The sequence below is a fragment of the Schistocerca americana genome, chromosome 7, assembly GCF_021461395.2.
Source record: "Schistocerca americana isolate TAMUIC-IGC-003095 chromosome 7, iqSchAmer2.1, whole genome shotgun sequence".
In the NCBI taxonomy this organism is placed as follows: Eukaryota; Metazoa; Arthropoda; class Insecta; order Orthoptera; family Acrididae; genus Schistocerca; species Schistocerca americana.
The window spans coordinates 282,929,430-282,954,245 of NC_060125.1; positions in this window are offsets into that span (position 1 = coordinate 282,929,430).

Below are 24,816 nucleotides of genomic sequence, written 5' to 3' on the forward strand. Positions count from 1 at the left end.
GAGTATTAAGTCCTTTTTAGTATCTAAGAATTTTGTGCGTAAGTCTTGTTTCAGGGAGCCTAGAAACGTGCACATCAAACTTTAATCACATTTTTCTAATGTCTGCTGCAAGGTTGGACAACTTCTCAGTTGTTTGACGAGAAGGTAGTCTATAGCCCTCTTCTGTTTTCTTTGGCCCTAGTATCTTTCTGATGATTTTACGTCCTTCCTTTAATGAGTGTAATAGCTCACCTTCTATGTGAACTGTCAGAGATTCACTGGCATAGAGGACTTCAGGTCTTAATGTCGTATTATAGTGCCTTATTTTTGTGTTTTTGGACAAGCATTTTTTATTGTACACCTTGTAGGTTCGTCCATAGGCTCTCTTTAGTTTTTGGAGGCGAAAGTTTTGTGCAATTTTCTTTCACCCCGTAGGTTCAAGGACTTCTCCTAAGTATTTAAAATAGGGGACTCTCTTGATATGACCGTACTTTGTAGTCACGTTTTGGGTGTCAGTTTTTGTGGCGATAAACTCAGACTTTAGGAAAGATATCTGCAGACCAACTGTCTCTGCATATTCTTTCAAGATTTTTAACCTGTTCGATGGCCGTTATCTCATCATCCGCTAGAAAGGCTAAGTCATCAGTAAAAAATAATCATGAAATTATTATGTCATCGCCGGCCGAAGTGGCCGCGCGGTTCTAGGCGCTGCAGTCTGGAACCCCGAGACCGCTACGGTCGCAGGTTCGAATCCTGCCTCGGGCATGAATGTGTGTGATGTCCTTAGGTTAGTTTGGTTGAACTAGTTCTATGTTCTAGGGCACTAATGACCTCAGAAGTTGAGTCCCATAGTGCTCAGAGCCATTTTTAATTATGTCATCCCTGACTCGCCCCATCTGCATAGGTTTACAGCAATTTTTATTCTTCAATTCCTTTCCCCATTGGCGGATAACATTGTCCAGCACAAGGTTGAATAGGAGAGGAGACACAACATCACCTTGTCGGACGCCAGTTTTGATCAGGAAGGGCGCGGATATTTCATCCATGAATTTCACTTTGGAGGTAGTATCAGTCAGTGTTTCTTTGATGAGGTTAAGGATTTTTGGCTGTAGCCCTTGTTCTTCAAGGATATTAAAAAGTGCTTGTCGGTCAACTGAGTCTAGGCCTTTTCAAAGTCAACAAACGGGCAAATTATTGGTTTCTTTCTAATTGCTTTGATTTTAGCACGGTCTTGAGACTGAAAATTTGTTCTGTGCAGGGTCTACTGGGGTGAAAGCTACCTTGGTATTCACCAATTTAGTTTTCCAGCTGCTCTTGAGATTTTTGATGAAGACAGGCTGATAGAATTTTGTATGCGTCCTTAAGTATGGATATGCTTCGATAATTATTTACATCGGATTTATCTCGTTTTTTGTGTAATGAATTAATAAGAGCACATTTACATTCCTGGAGTAATTTTCCTGTCTCGAAAATACCTGCAATGATTTGGATTAACACTCTCAAACATTTGGTCCTAGAGATTTCAGTAGCTCACCAATAATGGTATCTTCACCAAATGTTCTACTGTTTTCTAATTTAAATATGTTTGTGAATTTCTTCTTGTGTTGGGGGGGGGGGGGCTGGTATGATCTGGGGTGTTATTATGGAATTTCGAAGGTGCTTACGGTGCAATTAAGGTGTGTTGAAAAATAATGTGCCAGTTATTTATAGTTTTCCTGGTTAGTGGGTGCAAGTTTTCCATCAGATATTGTGGGCTGCATCTGCGAATTTTTTCTGGAAATGTTCTCTAAAATTCTCGCGTATTGTAGTTGCGGCAGTTTTCTTCGATTAAGTTCAGTTGCTTTTCTGGTATTTTCTTAATATCTACCTAATTATTTTCGTCCCTTGTTTCCCAATTTCATAAGAGTATTGAAGATATTCCGGTGTTTTCTTTCTGTTGTTGTTTAGAAAGGCCTTTTTTCGTTTTTCCAAACCTTCATCACACTCTGCATCCCATCATGCTTTGATAATTATTTACATGAGATTTGTCTCCTTTTTTGTGTTATGGATGAATAAGGGCAAATTTCCATTCATGGTGTAATTTTACTGTCTGTCAAATAACTGCAATGATTTTACTTACTGAAAAATATTAGGTGGCACCAGCCTTACTTTATTTTAGATATGAAGATTATCCTGAGTGATCGAAAAACGTAATGTAATTTAAAATGTACAACTGAGACGGAACTAGATGTGAGAATTATCTTAAGTATCAATACACCCGCTGTTTCTCACATGAGGATTATGTCGGCGATAGTGAACTATGAAAATGGTTGGAAGCATCATCCTGTAATCGCATGCGTGTTAAAATCACTCGAAATTAGAGTTAATATTATTTTTAGTCATTCTCTAAACGTTCCTGGCAGATGAAGACAGTGTGCTGGAACAGGTCTCAAACAGCAGACATTTGTCTTTCACGGGCAAGTGCTTTACAAACTTAACTGAAAAAGCGCTACTAGATTTCGAAGGTAGAAGAAGAGGAACTGGTGGAAGTATAACTGTTTGGGCAGATCGCGAAACATGTTTGAATAGTCCAGCGAAAGGCAAAGGTCCCAGTCTAGAGCCACACACCGGCACACAAAGTTTTAAATTACTAGTAAGTTGCATACCAGCACACACTTCCAAGCACAGTGAAAATACATAGTGAAGACAATGCCCTACATCGCGGTTGAACCACTTCATAGTAATATCCATTCCTCCAGTACTGTTGCTCTTCAATTCCCGGCTGTGTCACATATTTTCTGCGCTCGGAGACTCGGTATTGTATTGTTCTTAAGCTTTTTTTGTGTCCTCAGTCTTCTGACTGGTTTGATGTGGCCCGCAACGAATTCCTCTCCTGTGCCAATCTCTTCATCTCAGAACAGCATTTGCAACCTACGTCATCGATTGAAGGACATATTTCAATAGTGGTACAAGTCCATTTTTGTTCATTCTGATATACAGAGTCCTAAAGTATATATACTTGAATATTTCTGGTGTCTCAACTCCTGAGTTTTCAGCGCTCATTTAACTTTAGGACTCTGTATCTCAGAATGAACAAAAATGGACTTGTACCACTATTGAAATAAGGCCTTCAATTAATTGTTGGATGTATTTCAATCTCTGTCTTCCTCTACAGTTTTTACCCTCTACAGCTCCCTCCAGTACCATGGAAGTCATTTCCTGATGTCGTAACAAATGTCATATCATCCTGTCCTTTCTCCTTGTCAGTGTTTTCCTCATATTCCTTTCTTCTCCGATTCTGCAGAGAACCTACACATTCCTTACGTGTTCAGTCCACCTAATTTTCAGCATTTGTCTGTAGCACCACATCTCAAATGCTTTGATTCTCTTCGGTTTTCCCACAGTTGGTGTTCTACTACCATACAATCTTGTGATTCAAAAGAACATTCTCAAAAATATCTTCCTCAAATTAAGGCCTATGTTTGATGCCAGTAGACTTCCCTTGGCCAGGGATGCTCTTCTGGCCAATGCTAGTCTGCTTTTGATGTCCTCCTTGCTTCGTCCGTCAGTGGTTATTTTGCTGCCTAGATAGTAGAATTCCAACTTCATATACTTCATGACCATCAATACTGATGCTAAGTCCTCGCTGACAGTATGTGCGAGAAGAAAATTTTGCCTGAAAGTTCAATCTATTGCACAATATTTATTCCAGGATTCCACTAACTTCACTCCGAGTGATTTTAAGCGTATGTATGTGGACGTGAGATATAGCTCTTCTATAAAATGATATTAACTTTTCATTACATTATTTTAAATTTCAGTTGAAAACTGGGATCGATATTTTTAACAATCTGGAAGATTTGTGAAATTAGTAATTCTATGACATTTTGGTACCAGTTCTACGACTAATTCCTACAGCACCTTGGAACACCGCACCATTGTCGTGACTACACAAGGTACACGCGGACGCTGCACGCATGACTCTAAAGGTGTCTTGATACCAATATGTTGAGGTTTTAACATTTAGACGAAAGATGTTACCTTAAAATTTGTAAATTTGTGGTAAGATCCTGTGGGACCAAACTGCTTAGCTCATCGCTCCCTAAGCTTACACACTATTTAACCTAGCTTCGCCTAACTTGAGCTACGGACAACGCACACACCCATGCCCCGAGGGAGGACTCGAACCTCCGACGGGGGTAACCGCACGGAGCTTGACAAGACGTCCTACAGCGCGCTGCTTCCCAGCGCGGCAGATGTTACCTTACTTTATTATTTATGTAACTGGTAGAGTGTGCATTTCTTTGAGTGAATTGAATTGAAAGTAAGTGCTCTTAGCCCTGAATGCACACTGCTAGATGGATAGATATTGGATGTCTATCATCAATATGATGATGTTTGGTATGTGGGGCGCTCAACTACGCACACACCAACACCCGTACAAAGTCCCACCGTTTCCACACTCCAATTTTTTACACAGTCCAATCGAACCACTTTCACGAATGATGATGGTGATCAAATGATGAGAACAACACAAACATCAAGTCCCCGGGCAGAGAAAGTCACCAACCCTGCCGGGAATCGAACCCGGGACCTCGTGATCCACAGGTAGCAACGCTAGCCACTAGACCACGAGCTGCGGAGTCTTCAATGTGTGTATCATCTTAGGAAACGTGCGGTACACCGTCCAACGCTGTAATGCCTTCAGCTGACTTCGCAGTATTCGGCATCATAGATACCTTAACGATCACCCAACTACAAATGTATCTAGTTAGTTATTAATTTTGGTGTGACATATATTGTATTTAGTTCTCATTTCAATTTTAACTAAAAATTGTGTACTGAATAACTAATGTTATTTTATAACCAAACTGTTTTAAAATGTCATCTGATGATGATCTAAGGCCTAAATTGATCTCTTGTGAAAGAAAATTGATGTCTTGTGAAAGAATTAACTACAACACTTGCAGGCACCACAGAAAAGTTGAAATCAAATAACAACCTGGGTTAGTTATACGGTCTGTGAATTTCCATCATATAACATGTGACTGAGATTGTGACTTAATTGTAGACCGTCAATCAGTGTTTGTGGGTCTCTCGCCGTAAGTAAATAAAAAATATATAACTATATTTTACTGGAGTTTCAGATGGGGCACGAGAGGGATTGAAAAGCCGCGTTGGCGCTGCCGGCAGGTACGGAACAGACCAGTGCAACAGGCGCTGCCCGCCATTCGTTATTGAGGTCTCGCGGTAGGGTGGCAACCTGACGACACTTAATTTCCCGCGCCATTGCCCTCGGGCGGGCAGAAGCGGCTCGCGCCGCGCAGGACTGGCCGCGCCGCCTGTGACCCGCAGATTGTGTGACCGCTGGAGGGAGGGGGGGGGGGGTGGAGGGGGATGAGGATCGCCAGAAGACGTGGGGGTGGGAGGGGGCGGCATCTTCCGGCCGCTGGACCCGTCTTGTTCCAGAACAAGTGATGCCGTCCTCCGGCGCAGGCGAGGCACAGATAGCGAACAGGCCGTGTGTTTCCTTCCAGGGGCGCTTCCGACAGGAATGGTTGAAATCGTTCACTGCGGCCGTTTATCACGGCTACTACAAACCACTGCTGAAGCTGCAGTATTGCCCATAGCTTTCTCATAAACTACTTAATCCACTAATGTGCTGTGCAACCATAGTAATAGAGCTTTGCGGCGTATTGTGGAAGGAATCACTAGAATATTTTGCATTGACGAATTCAATAAGACCTGATATTTATCAGGTGTGATGGCAAGATATGATTCCTATGTATGGTAAAGCTTCACTCTGTGACCGGGGAGTTATATTGCCGTTAGGTTTATGCAAACACAAAGTGAGACTGCTACCTTCCTCGGTAGTCTTACCTCTTTCATCACATCAGTGGGATTTGATTTCGGCCACTCACAAGAAAATAATCGTTTTAATTTACTTTAATAAGAGAACATGTGTATCTTATCCTGCTTACTTTATATGTTGTAGTGATGTATCGCATGTGGACGAAACTATGGTTCGGTACACAGACTGGCAATGAAACAAAATCCAAAAACAAACCACCAATACCGCCTTTCGGAAACACAAGAGTAAAATAATCAGTTTCACCTTAGGAAACAATAGCAGAAAACGAGCATGAGAGCTAAAATTCACTCTTTCAGCCAATGGTTATACCAAGAAAGACAAAGCACATGTAAGTTCTGTTGTCACCCGCTCCTCCCTCACCCCTCTGGAAAAGATGGACTTTCTTTCTTGTCACACCTCCCTAGTTCGGGTCAGAGCCACTTTTTACCCTCATAGGAGATGCCCCAGCTCTCTCCTCCCCTCCCCTTCCCTCCCTGACTTATTCCTCCCCCCTCCACACCTTTGAATTAGTGGGAAAATGAGTAATTCTATGCTGAGCTCTGCACATTAGCTTGCTAGAGAGGAGGAATCGCTTTACATGAAACTGACATCGATGCCAATTAGACTGTGGAGGACATAATAATATATACTTATTTACAATATTCAATTTGTACATTCTTTATTTAATTAGATTGCAGGAGACAGCTTCCCAGAGACAGAGTCTCTGAAACAGAGCCGCTCCCCTCCTTTCCCTCATTTGCTAATTGGCTGTAGAGAGGCTGGAGGAGAAGATGCAGTAGTTGATGGGAAATGTGGTGAATTGATGAGACGCTAGTTGGACAGAGAGGACTTTAATAAGTGTGTTACCAGTAAGCATATAGCTGAAAAGTACATCCCTAGCCTCCTATGGAAGGAGGTGACAATGGATGAGCGTAGAGGGGTATACTTTTCAGCAAATAATGGCGATGTAGTGGGATGGACTGAGGATATGTTTACCAACTCAAAGAGACTATTGCCCATGATGGGACTGTTTGTGTGTTCTCATTTAAATAGTCAATCAATCCACGATACACAAGACAACTTTGTTCAATTCCACTAACTGAGAATATCTGAACCATACCTTGGAGTATGAGGCTCAGCTGAGGACTTGAAACAGGTTTTGCTCCCCTTTGTGATTACGGATGTGTATGTATTCGCCTTCCTCAGTTCTCTAGTCCACAATTTTCCTTTTCTTTTTCAAACCTATGAGTCTTCTGACTGGTTTAATGTGGCCCATCGTGAACTCATCTCCTGTGCCAACATCTTCATCTCATAGTAGCACATACAACCAATGTCCAGAATTACTTTCTAGATGTGTTAGAATCTCAGCCTTTCTCTACAATTTTTCCCCCTACAGCTCCCTCTAGTACCTTGGAAGTTACTCCCTGATGGCTTAGCCGGTGTCCTGTCATCCTGTCCCTTCGTCTTGTCAGTGTTTTACACATCTTCCTTTTCTTACCGTATCAGTCCACCTAATTTTCGACACTAGTCTGTAGCACCCCCTGTCAAATGCTTTGATTCTCTTTATTTCCGGTCGTCCCACAGTTCATGTTTCACTACCATACAATGGTGTGTTCCAAACGTTCACTCTCAAATTTCTTCTTCTTATTAAGGCCAATGTTTGATAGCAGTAGACTTCTCTTGGCCAGGAATTCCTTCCTCGCCAATCCATCTGCTTTTTAAGTCCTCCTTGATCCATCCGTCATGGGTTATTTTCCTTAACTTCACTTTGACCATCGATCCTAATGTTAAGTTTCTCGCTATTCTCATTTCCACTACCTTCATTACTTTCATCTTTCTTCGATTTACTCTCAGTCCACACTCCGTACTTATTAGGCGGTTCCTTCCACTTTGCAGATTCTGTAATTCTTCTTCACTTTCAATCAGGACAGCACTGTTATCAGATTCTTATCATTGATATCTTTCCTCATTAACTTTTATTTCCACTCTTTAACATATATTTTATTTCCATCATTGGTCCTTCAATATGTCGATTGAACAGTAGGGCTGAAAGTCTACAACCCTGTCTCACATCCATTTTAATCCATTCTGGTGTCCGATTCATATTTGCTCTTGGCTCTTGTACATGTGGTACATTACCCGTCTCTCCGTAAAACATATCCCTATTTTTCTCAGAATTTCGAACATTTGGCATCATTTAACATTGTTGAACGCTTTTTCCAGGTCGTGATATCCTATGAACGTGTCTTTCTTTCAGTATGAAAGGTAATGTCAGAACTGAATCTATGGAGCCTTTCCCCTTCTTAAAGCCAAATGGTCGTCATCTACAAGATCCTTGATTTTTCATCCATTCTTCTGTATATTATTCTTGTCAGCAACTTGGATGCATGGGTTGTCAAGCTGATTGTTCGATAATTCTCATGATATTTTTCCAAAACTCAGATGATATATTACCACACTCATACATTCTGCACTCCAACGTGAGTAGCTGTTTCGTTGCCAATTCTCTCAATGATTTTAGAAATTCTAATGGAATGTTATCTGTCCCTTCGGCCTCATTCTATCTTTGGTCTTCCAAAGCACTTAGAAGTTCACGTTCTAATAATGGATCCCATATCTCTTCTCTGCGGCTCTTGTTTCTTCTTCTGTCACATCATCAGACAGGACTTCCCCCTCATAGAAACCCTCAATGTATTCCTTCCACATGTCTGCTCTCACCTCTGAATTTGTTTTCACTGTTCTATATGCTGAGTCAGCTCTTCCGAGTATCACTTTTTTGTATGTCTTCACATTTTTCATACAGCGATTTTGCCTCAGCTTCCCAGCACTTCACATTTATATCATTGCTTAACGACTTGTATTCCTGTGTTCCAGAATTTCTTTGACCTATTTTGTACTTCCGTCTTTCATCGGTCAATTGAAATATATCTTCTGTTAACTGTGTATTCTTCGCAGTTACCTACTTTGTTCTTTTTGTTTTCCTTTCCTACTTCTCTGACTGCACGTTTTTTAAATGTGTAATCCTTCTCAACTGAACTACCTGCTGAGCTAACCCTTACCAAAGTATCTATGGCCTAGACAACTTAACGCATATCTCTCCATTCCTTAGTACTTCTTTGGATGTCAGGTCTCCCTGACTAGCATCTTAAACTTTAGCCTGCTCTTCATCATTGCTAAATCCTGGTCCGAGTCAGTATCTGATACAGGATATGTATCACAATCTTGTATCTGAATTCGCCTTCCTGATCACGATGTAATCTAACTGAATCCTTCCCGTCGCTCCCGTACTTTTCCAAGTACACCCCCCACTTTTGCGATTCTTGAACAAACTGTTCGCTGTTACTAGCTAATATTTAGTGCAGAACTCGATTAGTCTTCCCAGTTTCTCATTCCCAGTACCAAGCCCGTAACCCTATCTTGTACTCCTTTCCTACAACCGCATTTCCATTCCGCCTGACTATTACATTACATACTTAATTACCCGTTCAAAATCCTCATATACTGCCTGTCTCTTCATCTTAATCTTGCGACATTGGCATGTGAACTAGTGTTGTGTTTTTTGGTGTCTATTCTGAGGAGAATGACCCTATCACAGAACTATATGAAGATGGTAACTGTTCTTTTGGATATGGCAGAAACAGGGACAGTTGAAAATGTGTGCCCCGGCCGGGACTCAAGCCTGGGATCTCCTGCTTAAATGGCAGACAATCTATCCATTTGAGCCCCAGGGGGCACAGAAGTTAGTGCTACTGCTAGGATTTATCCCTAGCGCGCTCCCCGTGAGACCCATATTCCCAACTTAACGTCCACACACTACATACGTAGTGCTCCTGCCCATTACACTCATTACTCGTGGCAGACAATCCCACTGAGTCCCGTAAGAGTTTAGGCAATGCGTGTGCATCCTGCACAGAAGATGATGGTCAATGGCCGGTTAGCCTTAACTATATGAAGATGGTATCTCTTCTTTTGGACAGCCGCGGGTTAGCTGCACGGTGTAGGACCCCATTTCGCGGTCCACACAGCCCACCCGTCGGAGGTTCGAGTGCTCCCTCGGGCATGGGTATGTGTCTTGTCCTTAGCGTAAGTTAGTTTAAGTTATATTAAATAGTGGGTAAACTTAGGCACCAATGACCTCAGCAGTTTGGTCTCATAAGGCCTTACCACATATATCCAATTTCCTTTGTTGTGGAACACAGTGGAGAAAGGCAAAGCAGAGGCACGCCGGAGACCAAGGCGTTGCGAAGTAGGCAGGCACAGATAGCATTGCTGACAGCAGCAGTCTACCAACAGACTGACGCAAGGACACACACAGACTGAGTTCTGAGCGAAGCCTGGAGAGTGCTGAGTAAAGGGAAGTGAGGCCAGCACACTAAGTTACGCTGCAATATACTGCAGGAGTAATAATAAAAAGCTACCACCGCGGGTAAAAAAGGTCCTCCTACCGGATATAAACAGTGGAGCGCAGGCAGCAATGGACAGAAGCCATTAGGAAGCAGTTCGGATCTGAGGACAGACGTGGTTCATGTCCGAACGTTCAGTATTCGTAGGTGACAATTCTGGAAGTCTGCTCCAGCTCGCAGGAGTCATCCGTTCGCCGCCAGATGTCAACTTCATTTCTGGAGGTCGGACCGAGTTCGGTCGGCACCATGGCTGACTAACTACAGAGAGAACTTTCAGCAGGACCGGCCGCAGTGCGGCCTTGGTCACAGGCGCCGCCGGGGACTGACGCCCGGACTTCACGACAACCCGGCCCCACGGCGTGTGGTCCGTCCATGACGGGACCTCGCGGACATCGCGACTGACGGCTTCCGAGCCGCCAGTGCAGCAGGTGTCGGCAGCGATGCGACGACGAGTTCATCTCAACCACAGGGCATCCTGGCTTCAGCGGAGCACTGGTGGCCTGAGGCTCCCGAGTGCGATCAGCGGCGCGCTTTGCGCGCATTGTCGTAGAATCTACACAGCAGCAGCCTGGCGGAGGGATCGACAGGGCTGGGCAGCGACGACGAGGGAGAAAATTATAAAGAAAGTTCAATAAATAATTGTAAAACTCCACGCCGTCTCAGTCTTTGAGCAGCCACTGTGTCTGCTGCTAACGAGTGGTGCAGAAGTCGCAACACCATTACAGAACCGTTATGTGATAATATTACGGTAGTTAAAAATCAGTGAAAAAGTGGACTGTCAAGAGCAATTAAAGAAGTGACGATCTACAATGTTAAAGAAGGATGTGTGGCTCATTTAACTATAATCTACCAAGTAAATTCTCCAAATTTTTCATTGCAAGACATGCTGTCAACGCGAAGCTACCGCTACGTCAACACGGAAATGACAGTGTGACAGTAAGAGGAATATTGCTAAAATCGGCAAGAAAGCACTGGAAAACATTTCCTAGGAATATAAAAATCCTGTGTCCATATCATATTAAGTGAAATTAGCTGACGTGAAAATGAAAGTTTTAATGGAACAGCTGCCTGCTACTTGTAGACGGCTGTTACCCTTTGAATTTGAACATAACGCAAGATTTCGCTGGAGTTTTTAATGAAATCGAGATGTGAGACTACGTAATATCGAAGGAGACCGCCAGGGACTGTGTACAACGATAAGACAGCTAGAATAGACCGTTTAACGTGGATGACCTCCAACTGTACAGATTTATAACAAACGTATATGTCAAATCAAAATTCCAGGTGTGAACACAGTTATCGGTAACTATCTTACACATTTAATAGAGTGTCCAGACATGCGACTACGAGAAACTTTTATATCCTCAGTGGCTAAAAAAATATGGTAACATCAGATGCACAATGTATAATTACGGAAAGTGCGTTTGATCCCGTGAAAAACTGTCTAAATGTCTTAAAGTATAAGAAAAAGTGTTTAACATGTGCTTCACAGTACTTTGTGCCAATCAAATCCATGTGGTGTCAGCTAACTAAATAAATTACAGAACAGTTGTTGTGTGGTGTTTAACAACTTCATTTAGTTTGTCTAGTGGAGTAATAAGAATACCTAAGAGCTGACTGGTGTAGAAGGAAGTCTGCCAGACTCTCAGGACTGTCCACATACAATTTTATTTATCTATCTGTAAACTATGTTGAGGGTCTTGACACTGACTCTACTAAAGACAGCATACGTATTACACAGAAGAACTATATTAAATCAGGAGAAATACATTTCATTCACTCCAGGAAATTATTCTACACAATACCGCCAGAAACAGATATCGCTGAATTTGGAATGGGTACTACAAATAATGTTGTACCACAAGCATTAAGAAAAAGAGCCAATGTGTCAAATAGACTTAAACCATTTCCCATCAAAGAAATTAAGCGCAGTTACTGCATTAAGTGTGCGAAAAAGAAAACTGGAAATAAAAGAATTCGAAGGCAAAAAAACAAAAACTGCAGTATATGGCGAAAATCTTTGCCACGAAGGACGAGTATAAACTGATACAGGAAAAAGAAGAAGCCATAGCAGGCGTACAGGCAAGACTAACATATCACACTAAGCACAGAGTTTGGAGAAGTATGGATGCAAGTAGAGGTAAGATATCAGCATTTACGGTTAGTAGCGGAGTAACTGGTCATATGTTGGGAAACTACCAGAAAATGCCAGCATCGAGAACGTTTACTGCGTTAAAGGACACGCGAGAAATCTATTTATAAAGCTCCATGCCCATTTGGATCTGCTTAAAAAGCATTTTTGAGTTGTTTCTAAATGTTGTGGACTCAATGTTGTGCACTTACGAATAGAACAACTATTTGCAGAGCTTAAAATTAATGGAGTAACAACATTTAATGGTAATTCATTCGAAGAAATTGTAAAGTTAAAGTTCCACAAGGCAATCCTGCAAGAATGAGGAGCTGCTGATTTTTCAAACATACACCCAGGATGTTGTGTAGTGTTTTAATAAATGTATTATACAGGAAATAAGAGGGAGAATTAAAATTTCTGAATGCTCTAATCTATAATGACTGCACAAAGGAACAGAACTAATTGTTAACGCCATAAAGGAAATAGTTTACAGGAAAAAACTGCCTTCTTTGTACTTGTTAAATTATTGGCTGGAGAGTTGAATATATGATTCAGATGTAGACTTAATTTATGAGTCAAAAATTAAGCTGTATGTTATTAAAACTACACCACACGAATATGAAGAAAGAGTTGTTCTCGGGGTGAAAACGTGTGTGCAAAAATTAATAAAAGCTTTTATACAAGAATATTTGTTTTCGTGTTCTCTCCCCAGCCTAAAATCATACGAGATTCTCATATTTGCACTGATCTAAGTGTGTGCCTCTTGAATGGGGGGAGTAGGTACAGAAGTTGGATTACCTTGATGACGTTGAAAAGTAGTTGAAACTAGGTAGCTGAAAGTATAATAACCCTCATTTCTAACCTATGTGAGGCCTTTGTCAGCTGTTATCAAGAGATTATCATGCGTAGACCTGTTTTTGTTTAAATGGTACGTATTATTCCACAGCAACATCGGTTCGACAGCTCGACACTTTACAGTCACTGCTTAGCAGTCATGTGAGCCCACATCTGTTCACTTTACGTGACTGATTTGTGAAGCAAAAGCATCATGTGGATGCTGCTAGAATGGCATAGGCTGGAATACTCCATTCGAATATCGGTTGGCACCACCATACGCTGTAGAAGCGACGTATAGCTTCGTGACAAACAGCCCAGACCGCACAAGAAAATATGTCGTTGTTTATGAGAGCCGTTCAATTACATCCTCCTGGCTGTACAGCTGCCCGCAGGGCATGTCTGGCGTGCACAGAAATCGACTACCAGCCGAATACAGCCTTCTGTACAATGGTATCACGGAAAGTAGCAAAGATTAACATGCTACGGAAAGCTTTCCGAAAACATAGGAACACGGAAACTACCCTGCAACCGAGATCATCTGTTTGCTTGCACGACGTCGTGTGCGACTGAAGCATGCTGTGTTTCGCACGAGTGTTTTTTCGTAACTCCGTGCAGATTCTTTGGTATAAGATTGTTATCCTACAGGAACGACGTAATGCTTGACTTTACAATGTGCTCTACCATCTAAACACAGACGGATGTCCAAAATCCCTTGCTCTTCGTTTAAAAATGGCTGCACTGCACTCTTTCTCATTCACACCGGAATTTCTGCTGTGCTTGGTAATGTCGCTAGATATACGCCATGAAAGTAGGTAAACATAAAATATAATTGGAATTCGTTCAAGGACCAATAACGTGTTCACTTTATGTAGCTCTAATTCGTTTTTTCCTGTTTATTGTTTTTTTTTTGTTTTTTTTCAGAACTGAATGTGATAGTATCAATACCGCTCGTTTGCAAGTCAGTATCTGATACATGATATGTATCACAATCTTGTATCTGAATTCGCCTTCGTGATCACGATGTAATCTAACTGAATCCTTCCCGTCGCTCCCGTACTTTTCCAAGTACACCTCCCACTTTTGCGATTCTTGAACAAACTGTTCGCTGTTACTAGCTAATATTTAGTGCAGAACTCGATTAGCCTTCCCAGTTTCTCATTCCCAGTACCAAGCCCGTAACCCTATCTTGTACTCCTTTCCTACAACCGCATTTCCATTCCGCCTGACTATTACATTACATACTTAATTACCCGTTCAAAATCCTCATATACTGCCTGTCTCTTCATCTTAATCTTGCGACATTGGCATGTGAACTAGTGTTGTGTTTTTTGGTGTCTATTCTGAGGAGAATGACCCTATCACAGAACTATATGAAGATGGTAACTGTTCTTTTGGATATGGCAGAAACAGGGACAGTTGAAAATGTGTGCCCCGGCCGGGACTCAAGCCTGGGATCTCCTGCTTAAATGGCAGACAATCTATCCATTTGAGCCCCAGGGGGCACAGAAGTTAGTGCAACTGCTAGGATTTATCCCTAGCACACTCCCCGTGAGACCCATATTCCCAACTTAATGTCCACACACTACATACGTAGTGCCCCTGCCCATTACACTCATTACTCGTGGCAGACAATCCCACTGAGTCCCGTAAGAGTTTAGGCAATGCGTGTGCATCCTGCACAGAAGATGATGGTCAATGGCCGGTTAGCCTTAACTATATGAAGATGGTATCTCTTCTTTTGGACAGCCGCGGGTTAGCTGCACGGTGTAGGACCCCATTTTGCGGTCCACACAGCCCACCCGTCGGAGGTTCGAGTGCTCCCTCGGGCATGGGTATGTGTCTTGTCCTTAGCGTAAGTTAGTTTAAGTTATATTAAATAGTGGGTAAACTTAGGCACCAATGACCTCAGCAGTTTGGTCTCATAAGGCCTTACCACATATATCCAATTTCCTTTGTTGTGGAACACAGTGGAGAAAGGCAAAGCAGAGGCACGCCGGAGACCAAGGCGTTGCGAAGTAGGCAGGCACAGATAGCATTGCTGACAGCAGCAGTCTACCAACAGACTGACGCAAGGACACACACAGACTGAGTTCTGAGCGAAGCCTGGAGAGTGCTGAGTAAAGGGAAGTGAGGCCAGCACACTAAGTTACGCTGCAATATACTGCAGGAGTAATAATAAAAAGCTACCACCGCGGGTAAAAAAGGTCCTCCTACCGGATATAAATAGTGGAGCGCAGGCAGCAATGGACAGAAGCCATTAGGAAGCAGTTCGGATCTGAGGACAGACGTGGTTCATGTCCGAACGTTCAGTCTTCGTAGGTGACAATTCTGGAAGTCTGCTCCAGCTCGCAGGAGTCATCCGTTCGCCGCCAGATGTCAACTTCAGTTCTGGAGGTCGGACCGAGATCGGTCGGCACCATGGCTGACTAACTACAGAGAGAACTTCCAGCAGGACCGGCCGCAGCGCGGCCTTGGTCACACGCGCCGCCGGGGACTGACGCCCGGACTTCACGACAACCCGGCCCCACGGCGTGTGGTCCGTCCATGACGGGACCTCGCGGACATCGCGACTGACGGCTTCCGAGCCGCCAGTGCAGCAGGTGTCGGCAGCAATGCGACGACGAGTTCATCTCAACCACAGGGCATCCTGGCTTCAGCGGAGCACTGGTGGCCTGAGGCTCCCGAGTGCGATCAGCGGCGCGCTTTGCGCGCATTGTCGTAGAATCTACACAGCAGCAGCCTGGCGGAGGGATCGACAGGGCTGGGCAGCGACGACGAGGGAGAAAATTATAAAGAAAGTTCAATAAATAATTGCAAAACTCCACGCCGCCTCAGTCTTTGGAGCAGCCACTGTGTCTGCTGCTAACGAGTGGTGCAGAAGTCGCAACACCATTACAGAACCGTTTTGTGATAATATTACGGTAGTTAAAAATCAGTGAAAAAGTGGACTGTCAAGAGCAATTAAAGAAGTGACGATCTACAATGTTAAAGATGGATGTGTGGCTCATTTAACTATAATCTACCAGGCAAATTCTCCAAATTTTTCATTGCAAGACATGCTGTCAACGCGAAGCTACCGCTACGTCAACACGGAAATGACAGTGTGACAGTAAGAGGAATATTGCTAAAATCGGCAAGAAAGCACTGGAAAACATTTCCTAGGAATATAAAAATCCTGTGTCCATATCATATTAAGTGAAATTAGCTGACGTGAAAATGAAAGTTTTAATGGAACAGCTGCCTGCTACTTGTAGACGGCTGTTACCCTTTGAATGTGAACATAACGCAAGATTTCGCTGGAGTTTTTAATGAAATCGAGATGTGAGACTACGTAATATCGAAGGAGACCGCCAGGGACTGTGTACAACGATAAGACAGCTAGAATAGACCGTTTAACGTGGATGACCTCCAACTGTACAGATTTATAACAAACGTATACGTCAAATCAAAATTCCAGGTGTGAACACAGTTATCGGTAACTATCTTACACATTTAATAGAGTGTGCAGACATGCGACTACGAGAAACTTTTACATCCTCAATGGCTAAAGAAAATATGGTAGCATCAGATGTACAATGTATAATTACAGAATGGACCGTGCGTTTGATCCCGTGCAAAACTGTCTAAATGTTTTAAAGTATAAGAAAAAGTGTTTAACATGTGCTTCACAGTACTTTGTGCCAATCAAATCCATGTGGTGTCAGCTAACTAAATAAATTACAGAACAGTTGTTGTGTGGTGTTTAACAACTTTATTTAGTTTGTCTAGTGGAGTAATAAGAATACCTAAGAGCTGACTGGTGTAGAAGGAAGTCTGCCAGACTCTCAGGACTGTCTACATACAATTTTATTTATCTATACGTAAACTATGTTGAGGGTCTTGACACTGACTCTACTAAAGACAGCATACGTATTACACAGAAGAACTATATTAAATCAGGAGAAACACATTTCATTCACTCCAGGAAATTATTCTACACAATACCGCCAGAAACAGATATCGCTGCATTTGGAATGGTTACTACAAATAATGTTGTACCACAAGCATTAAGAAAAAGAGCCAATGTGTCAAATAGACTTAAACCATTTCCCATCAAAGAAATTAAGTGCAGTTACTGCATTAAGTGTGCGGAAAAGAGAACTGGAAATAAAAGAATTCGAAGGCAAAAAAACAAAAACTGCAGTATATAGCGAAAATCTTTGCCACGAAGGACGAGTATAAACTGCTACAGGAAAAAGAAGAAGCCATAGCAGGCGTACAGGCAAGACTAACATATCACACTAAGCACAGAGTTTGGAGAAGTATGGATGCAAGTAGAGGTAAGATATCAGCATTTACGGTTAGTAGCAGAGTAACTGGCCATATGTTGGGATACTACCAGAAAATGCCGGCATCGAGAACGTTTACTACCTTAAAGGACACGCAAGAAATCTATTTATAAAGCTCCATGCCCATTTGGATCTGCTTAAAAAGCATTTTTGAGTTGTTTCTAAATGTTGTGGACTCAGTGTTGTGCACTTACGAATAGAACAACTATTTTCAGAGCTTGAAATTAATGGAGTAACAACATTCAACGGTAATTCATTCGAAGAAATTGTAAAGTTAAAGTTCCACATGGCAATCCTGCAAGAATGAGGAGCTGATGATTTTTCAAACATACACCCAGGATGATGTGGAGTGTTTTAATAAATTTGTTATACAGGAAATAAGAGGGTAAATTAAAATTTCTGAGTGCTCTAGGCTATAATGACTGCACGAAGGAACAGAACTAATGGTTAACGCCATAAAGGAAATAGTTTACAGGAAAAAACTGCCTTCTTTGTACTTGTTAAATTACTGGCTGGAGAGTTAAATATATGATTCACTTAATTTATAAGTCAAAATTTAAGCTGTATGTTATTAAAACTGCACCAAACGAATATGAAGAAAGAGTTGTCTTCGGGGTGAAAACATGTGTGCAAAAATTAATGAAAGATTATATACAAGAATATTTGTTTTCGTGTTCTCTCCCCAGTCTAACATCATACGAGATTCTCGTATTTGCACTGATCTAAGTGCCTCTTGCATGGGCGGAGTAGGTACAGACGTTGGATTACCTTGATGACGTTGAAAAGTAGTAGAAACTAGGTAGTTGAAAGTACAATAACCCTCATTTCTAACCTATGTGAGGCCTTTGTCAGCTGCTATCAAGAAATTATCATGCGTAGACCTGTTTTTGTTTAAATGGTACGTATTATTCCACAGCAACATCGGTTCGACAGCTCGACACTTTACAGTCACTGCTCAGCAGTCATGTGAGCCCACATCTGTTCACTTTACGTGACTAATTTGTGAAGCAAAAGCATCATGTGGATGTGCTAGAATGGCATAGGTTGGAATACTCCATTCGAATATCGGTTGGCACCACCATACGCTGTAGAAGCGACGTATAGCTCCGTGACAAACAGCCCAGACCACACAAGTAAAATATGTCGTTGTTTATGAGAGCCGTTCACTTACATCCTCCTGGCTGTACAGCTGCCCGCAGGGCATGCCTGGCGTGCACAGAAATCGACTACAGGCCGAATACAGCCTTCCGTATAATGCTATCACAGAAAGTAGCAAAGATTAACATGCTACGGAAAGCTTTCCGAAAATCTAGGAACACGGAAACTACCCTGCAACCGAGATCATCTGTTCGCTTGCACGACGTCGTGTACTACTGTAGCATGCTGTGTTTCGCCTTTTTTCGTAACTCCGTGCAGATTCTTAGGTATAAGATTGATATCCTACAGGAACGACATAATGCTTGACTTTACAATGTGCTCTACCATCTAAACACAGACGGATGTCCAAAATCTCTTACTCTTCGTTTAAAAATGGCTGCACTGCACTCTTTCTCATTCACACCGGAATTTCTGCTGTGCTTGGTAATGTCGCTAGATATACGCCATGAGTTGTTCTAATTCGTTTTTTTTTTGTTTATTGTTTTTTTTTTTCAACACTGAATGTGCTAGTATCAATACCGCTCATTTGCAAGTCTGATCGGCGGTCAAACCTACGTATGATAATATCCTCATTCGTGAATACATTTCTCAGTGCGATATTTGAAATATTTGTTTTCTGTCTGCTGTAATGCTCCATAAGCGGGATACACAGATATTATTATTATTATTATTCGTTACAGTCAACTTTGGACTACGCTAAGCATCAGTCATTTCTTGTGCTTTTTCTTGCGTTCTTCCCAGTACTTCTTCATTTTTTCTGAGTGGGCTTCTTTACGTTCTTGCGACCCGGTTGTTCCCGTCTTCTTTGATTGCGTTCGGTCTTTGAATCCCTGTATTTTGTTGATGGCATTCCTATATTCCATTCTGTTGTAAACTGTCTCTGGTATAATGTTCATTTCTGCAATGTCTTCTTTTACTTCTTTCAGCCAGTTAATTTGTGTCTTTCTGCTTTCCATGTATTCCAGGATTTTCTTTGCCGTTCTTTCTGGTGCCATTCTTTTGACATGCCCATAGAAACTCAGTCTTCTCTTTTTAAAGGATGTTGTCAGTTTTTCAATTTTCTCGTATAACTCTTTATTGGATCGCAATTTATAATCCTGTCCATCCTTTTTAGGTCCTAAGATCTTTCTCAGTATTTTTCTCTCTTTTATTTCCAATTTCTCCAACAGACGTTTTCTGTTCAGTGGGCTGCATTCAATCGCATACAAACTTTCTGGTTTTATTACCGCATTGTAGTGCCTGAGCTTGGCATTGATGGAGATCGACTTTTTATTGTATACATTTCGGCATAGCTGGTATGCCGTTTCCATCTTTATTGCTCTTTCCTGTAGTGAAACATTTGGTAACCCTGTCGGTGTAATCCATTCCCCCAGATACTTAAATTTATGAACTCTCTTAATTATTCCATATTTAGTTTGCAATGTCTGTGTTGGGTCTGTTTTGTCCTGTATCATCAGTTCTGTCTTTTCATACGATATTTGTAGACCTGTCTTCTCAGCGATCTCATGCAGCATTTCTATCTGAATCTTTGCTGTTTCGATGTCATCTGCCATATATACACAGATATAGTTTAGCGTAGATTCTATAGCGCAGTTTTGAAAGTAAAATCAGCGGCTTGGATTGTCTCCATTAAGCATAGCTTCCTAAATTACAATGGAACATCACCAACACTACTTTATACTTAACGGAGAAAAACAACCACACACACAAACACACACGCACACACACACACACACACACACACACACACACACACACACTTGAAAGACATCTGCCACAGCAATCGATCCCACTGTAAATTCGGGGCATAACACTGAAAGTAGGCAGTTATGACGCTGAATGTATGGCTGTTTGTCACATGGTCCGTCCCATTGCAGCCGCTTGATATCCGAGCGTGAAGAACTGTACAGTGGACTGAGTAAGAGGTTTTTGTTCTAAATAAAGCCGAGCCAACAGACGATAATGCTAGACCTGCAGACGGTCACACCTCAACGTCTTCACGTCACAGAGAAGAGCTCCTAGGAATCGTGACTGGTACGCACCATTATATGCGACATTTAAGCACCTCCTACACCTTTGAGCCTTTAAGGACCCTCAGAAGAGCTTTAGATTGTTAAAACACGGAGTTGCAGACATTGCAGTTTCTGTACTGCCGATACCAGCAGCTACAACAAGATACTGTGACATTTAGTTTACGTGTGTTCAGGAGTTTTGATCGTAGGTTTAACATTTTGGCACGAGTTCTGGACGTCGATGTGAACTTTGATCAGTGGAACAACCTCACTGAAGTACAGTCTCTTCATTACTGGCGTGCACTAGTATTTCGGCTGGAATGTCGGAATGTTTTGTATCAACGAGGCTGCTCCAGCGTCAGATATGAGGTTACATCTGAGCAATCGACAAACCGCTACGGATGTCAGAGAGACTTGTACCGGGTGATCTTGACGATAAACAAATCGATCCCCATAGAAATATGTCAGTTTAATTACAGGCCTCACACAACGGAAACGCAAATGAATACGTGGAACATGGGAACTGTAACTCACAATACGATAAAAATATGGAGGTTATCAAACTACTGAATGAATCAACGGTTACTATAAAACACTGCTTAGTATAAGTCATTTTAAACTTAAAATTGAACAATAGTGCACTAAAACAGGAAATCGTTACATTCACTGAGTATTAAGGCAGGTTAGAATGGGACTAAAGTATCACTACCTTGGCAAAGATGAGTCTGAGGCGAATATGTTATCGGCAGCACAACATTTCTGGAAACAACTAAGTGGATGGAAGCCGCCTTGTGTTTGTTGAATGCAAGTTAGAGAGAAAAGAAAGAAATACATAAAGAATCACCCATGTAGCTGCTGTCTTTCATGTGGACGTGTTGTGTTCAAAACGTATTTGAATCTGAAGTCTTGCCATACATCCTATAGCTCTATTAGCGAACACTGCAGACGCTCATCGTATTAGCGTTATGGGTGCCCGCAAATGGCTGTTGTAGTGTACTCACAATTCTATGTCACCTGGGCTCCACCAAGGCTGCTCTACGTCAGAGCCCGGAATTGAAATCCCTCACTTGGCTGAAGTGTTTAATGAGTCTTGGGTGGAAGCTTCCAGCAAAAGAGAGATATTTTGCTCTGTGATTTTGATCAACAGTGATAGTGAATCTTTTGGGTGTCGACCAATCAGATTTTTTTTTTAAACAAACTTATGTATAATTATATTTTGTTTTTAAGGTCATAAACACTTGCATATTTCGCTGTTTTTTGAACCATTGAAATCCGGGCCCGAATTCTAAGTAAGACTACTGTATGGTGCTCGCATATTGCGATTAGTGCATCCAGTTATGCCAACTATTGCAACACAGAAAAGCAAAGGATTATGCACAGTTATATTGTTGAAAGGGAAGAATACGTCTAAAAATGAAGGTTAAAAAATTCAAGGGCTCAGCCGGGATTTGAACCCGGGACCTCCTGCACGCAAAGCAGGAATCATACCCCTTCTTCTTAAAAAACAACCATATATGTACATAAGCACAAAAACAAAATAATGAAGTGCTGGAACTGTTTCAACACGAATTATATCCTACAATAGACTGAAGATCACATTTCAATATAGTGTCATTTGTAAGCTTACAAAATAGAACTGACAATAGCCTCTTCATCCCAGACAGAGACATAGAAACAAAACGCAAACATATATATAATTGACTGTCTTAAGTAGAATGGCAGTTCTGTCATTTGATTCATAACCGTCCAAACTCAAAGTCATTTGGAGCATACAAACGGATAACAAGAGATGCACAGGAAATATAAACTAATGAAAACGTCGTAATGAAGTTAATAACATCATTGAGAAGTCGGGAGCAGTCCTAGGAACCGGTGTAACCCCTTATTCGTTGTGTATTTTGTTCGCTACATAGTCTTGCATGTGATTTGTGTCCTTACCGGCATCGAGAATTACCCTACGCCTTGTATTTCAAAAATTATGTCTAACATGTTAGCAAGCATCTTCCTGAAATTTGGGTAACGTTTCATCTTCCAACGTGCAGCTCTCATGTAAGCCTCGAAACTAATGAGATTATCTTCACTATTGTGGATGATGATATATGTCACAAACTGTCCTAACATCCACATCACGGTGTTGTTCTTGGTAGCGGGAAAAGGCCAGGTCGCGCGGCGTTGTGATTGTGGCACAGTTTCTCGCGCCAAGCGTCGCGCGTGCCTACTTAACACCGTGGAAATATGAGGCTGGAAGCGGAAAAGTAGCCTGGCCGTATGCTCACATCGGAACGGCGCATATGAGCCTTGGTAGTACTGCCCATACGATAAATTTTGCCTTACTGTGTACTAAATTTTATTGCCTGTTGGTAGTGTTTCGTTTTTCGCCATTTAAACGCTCAAGCTTTCTTCGTTAGTACATTATACTTTTCTGTTATTTATATCTATATAGTTTTGTTTTGTTTTTATTCTGTCAAGGGAAATGCATACTTCAGTAACTGGTGAGCCATTGGTCGCTGGAATTGTATCATATGCCTCTGCGCTGTTTTCAGATCGCAAGAAGGCACAGAGGGTAGTGCATAAGGAAGCAAGGAATATTATAGAATCATGTGATTAAGAAGCAAGGCAGGAAAGTAAACCAAGGTTATCCTCTCACTGCCTAGTATGCTGGCGTATTTAGAAAGGGATAATCTTCACAGGTGTGATCCCTTTGTGCTCCTGGTAAAAAGAGTCCAAGATTACTTGGATATGGATGTAATAATGTAATACGACACACTGTACTACATGCATGTGAACATCACATCTCCACTGCAAGCTAGAAACAGTCGAAAAGCAGTCACAAATTTCCACTGTAAGCTAGAAACAGTCGAAAAGCAGTCACAAATAACAATGTTTTAATTGGTTCGCAGTGATGAGAAACAGCATTTCAATTGTTGCATGCACATTATAAGCATTAACAAACTAATTATACAACAGGCTACACAAAAGATATATGTAATTTGTTGAAATGTACTGCTGACAAAGGCAAATCTACTTTCATGACAATGTTTTTCGAACTCCAACTCATAAGGCACACATGGCTAGCTTGTGCATTCCTGTCGCGCGCATTATCCTCCGCTGCTCACAATACACTGACCATTGTGTTGTTGGACAGATCAATTGTTTATTTTTCTCAGTAACAACTATTTTATTTGGGATCGCCACATTGTGAGTTTGGCAACCCGTAGGTGAGTAACCAGTATCCGGCATGTGCCTATCATTCTGCCTGAAGAAACGATCGCCATTATTTTAATACTGCTCGGATCAAGAGAAGGAATAAAATCCTTTGGTAAGTTTCCATTCCAATCGTTAAGTGTTAAAATGCGATGGGTTACGGAGATTCCACCAAAATTCCAACAGAATTGGCAATCTATTGTTGTGTGAGTTGTTAATCCTTTCTCATTCGATGAATCATCACCGTTTGTGAGAAACGGTCACATTTCGCTTGGTGACTGGTTTAATTGTACTTCCTTTGTCACAGTGTCATTTTCCAAACTCATCTCGCAGCAGCTATTGAGACAGAATTCCGAAACGGAGTGCCTCGTTAAACTAGTAATTGGCAACCAAAGAGGTCCATAGCTTACGAAAAACCTCATGGTGTCGGTCTGCAGTAACATAAAAGAAGAAATTTCATGTTTATTTTCACACTAGGAAGCTCTTGTTTCGCTAGCTGTCGATAACTCTTAAAAATTTACGGTCACTGGAGCGAAATAAATAAAAATGGAAGTATAAGTACTGATATATCGCCATAGATAAGAAAGTTCCGTGTGTTTAAGAACTGGCAAAACACTCTCCTCCTTGTGTGCTATCATTCGCCAAACTTTCGTTTCGATGTCTCGAGCAGCTTAGGAGATACGACAGATGTTGCGAGTGTTTCATTCTCGTGGGCGTGAGATCGGAAGTGAGCGCGCTACATGGAATCCATTTTCTCGATATCGGAGGCAGATAGAGACCTCGTCCCAAGCCTAAACAAAAGTTAAACATGTTAGCTAAATTTCATACGCAGCAACATATGGTGTAATACGCACCAAACGCAAAATCATAGCGACTTCTAATTTTCGTTGCAAACTTTTTGAGTTTCGCATAGTGTTTTACTGAAATGTGTATA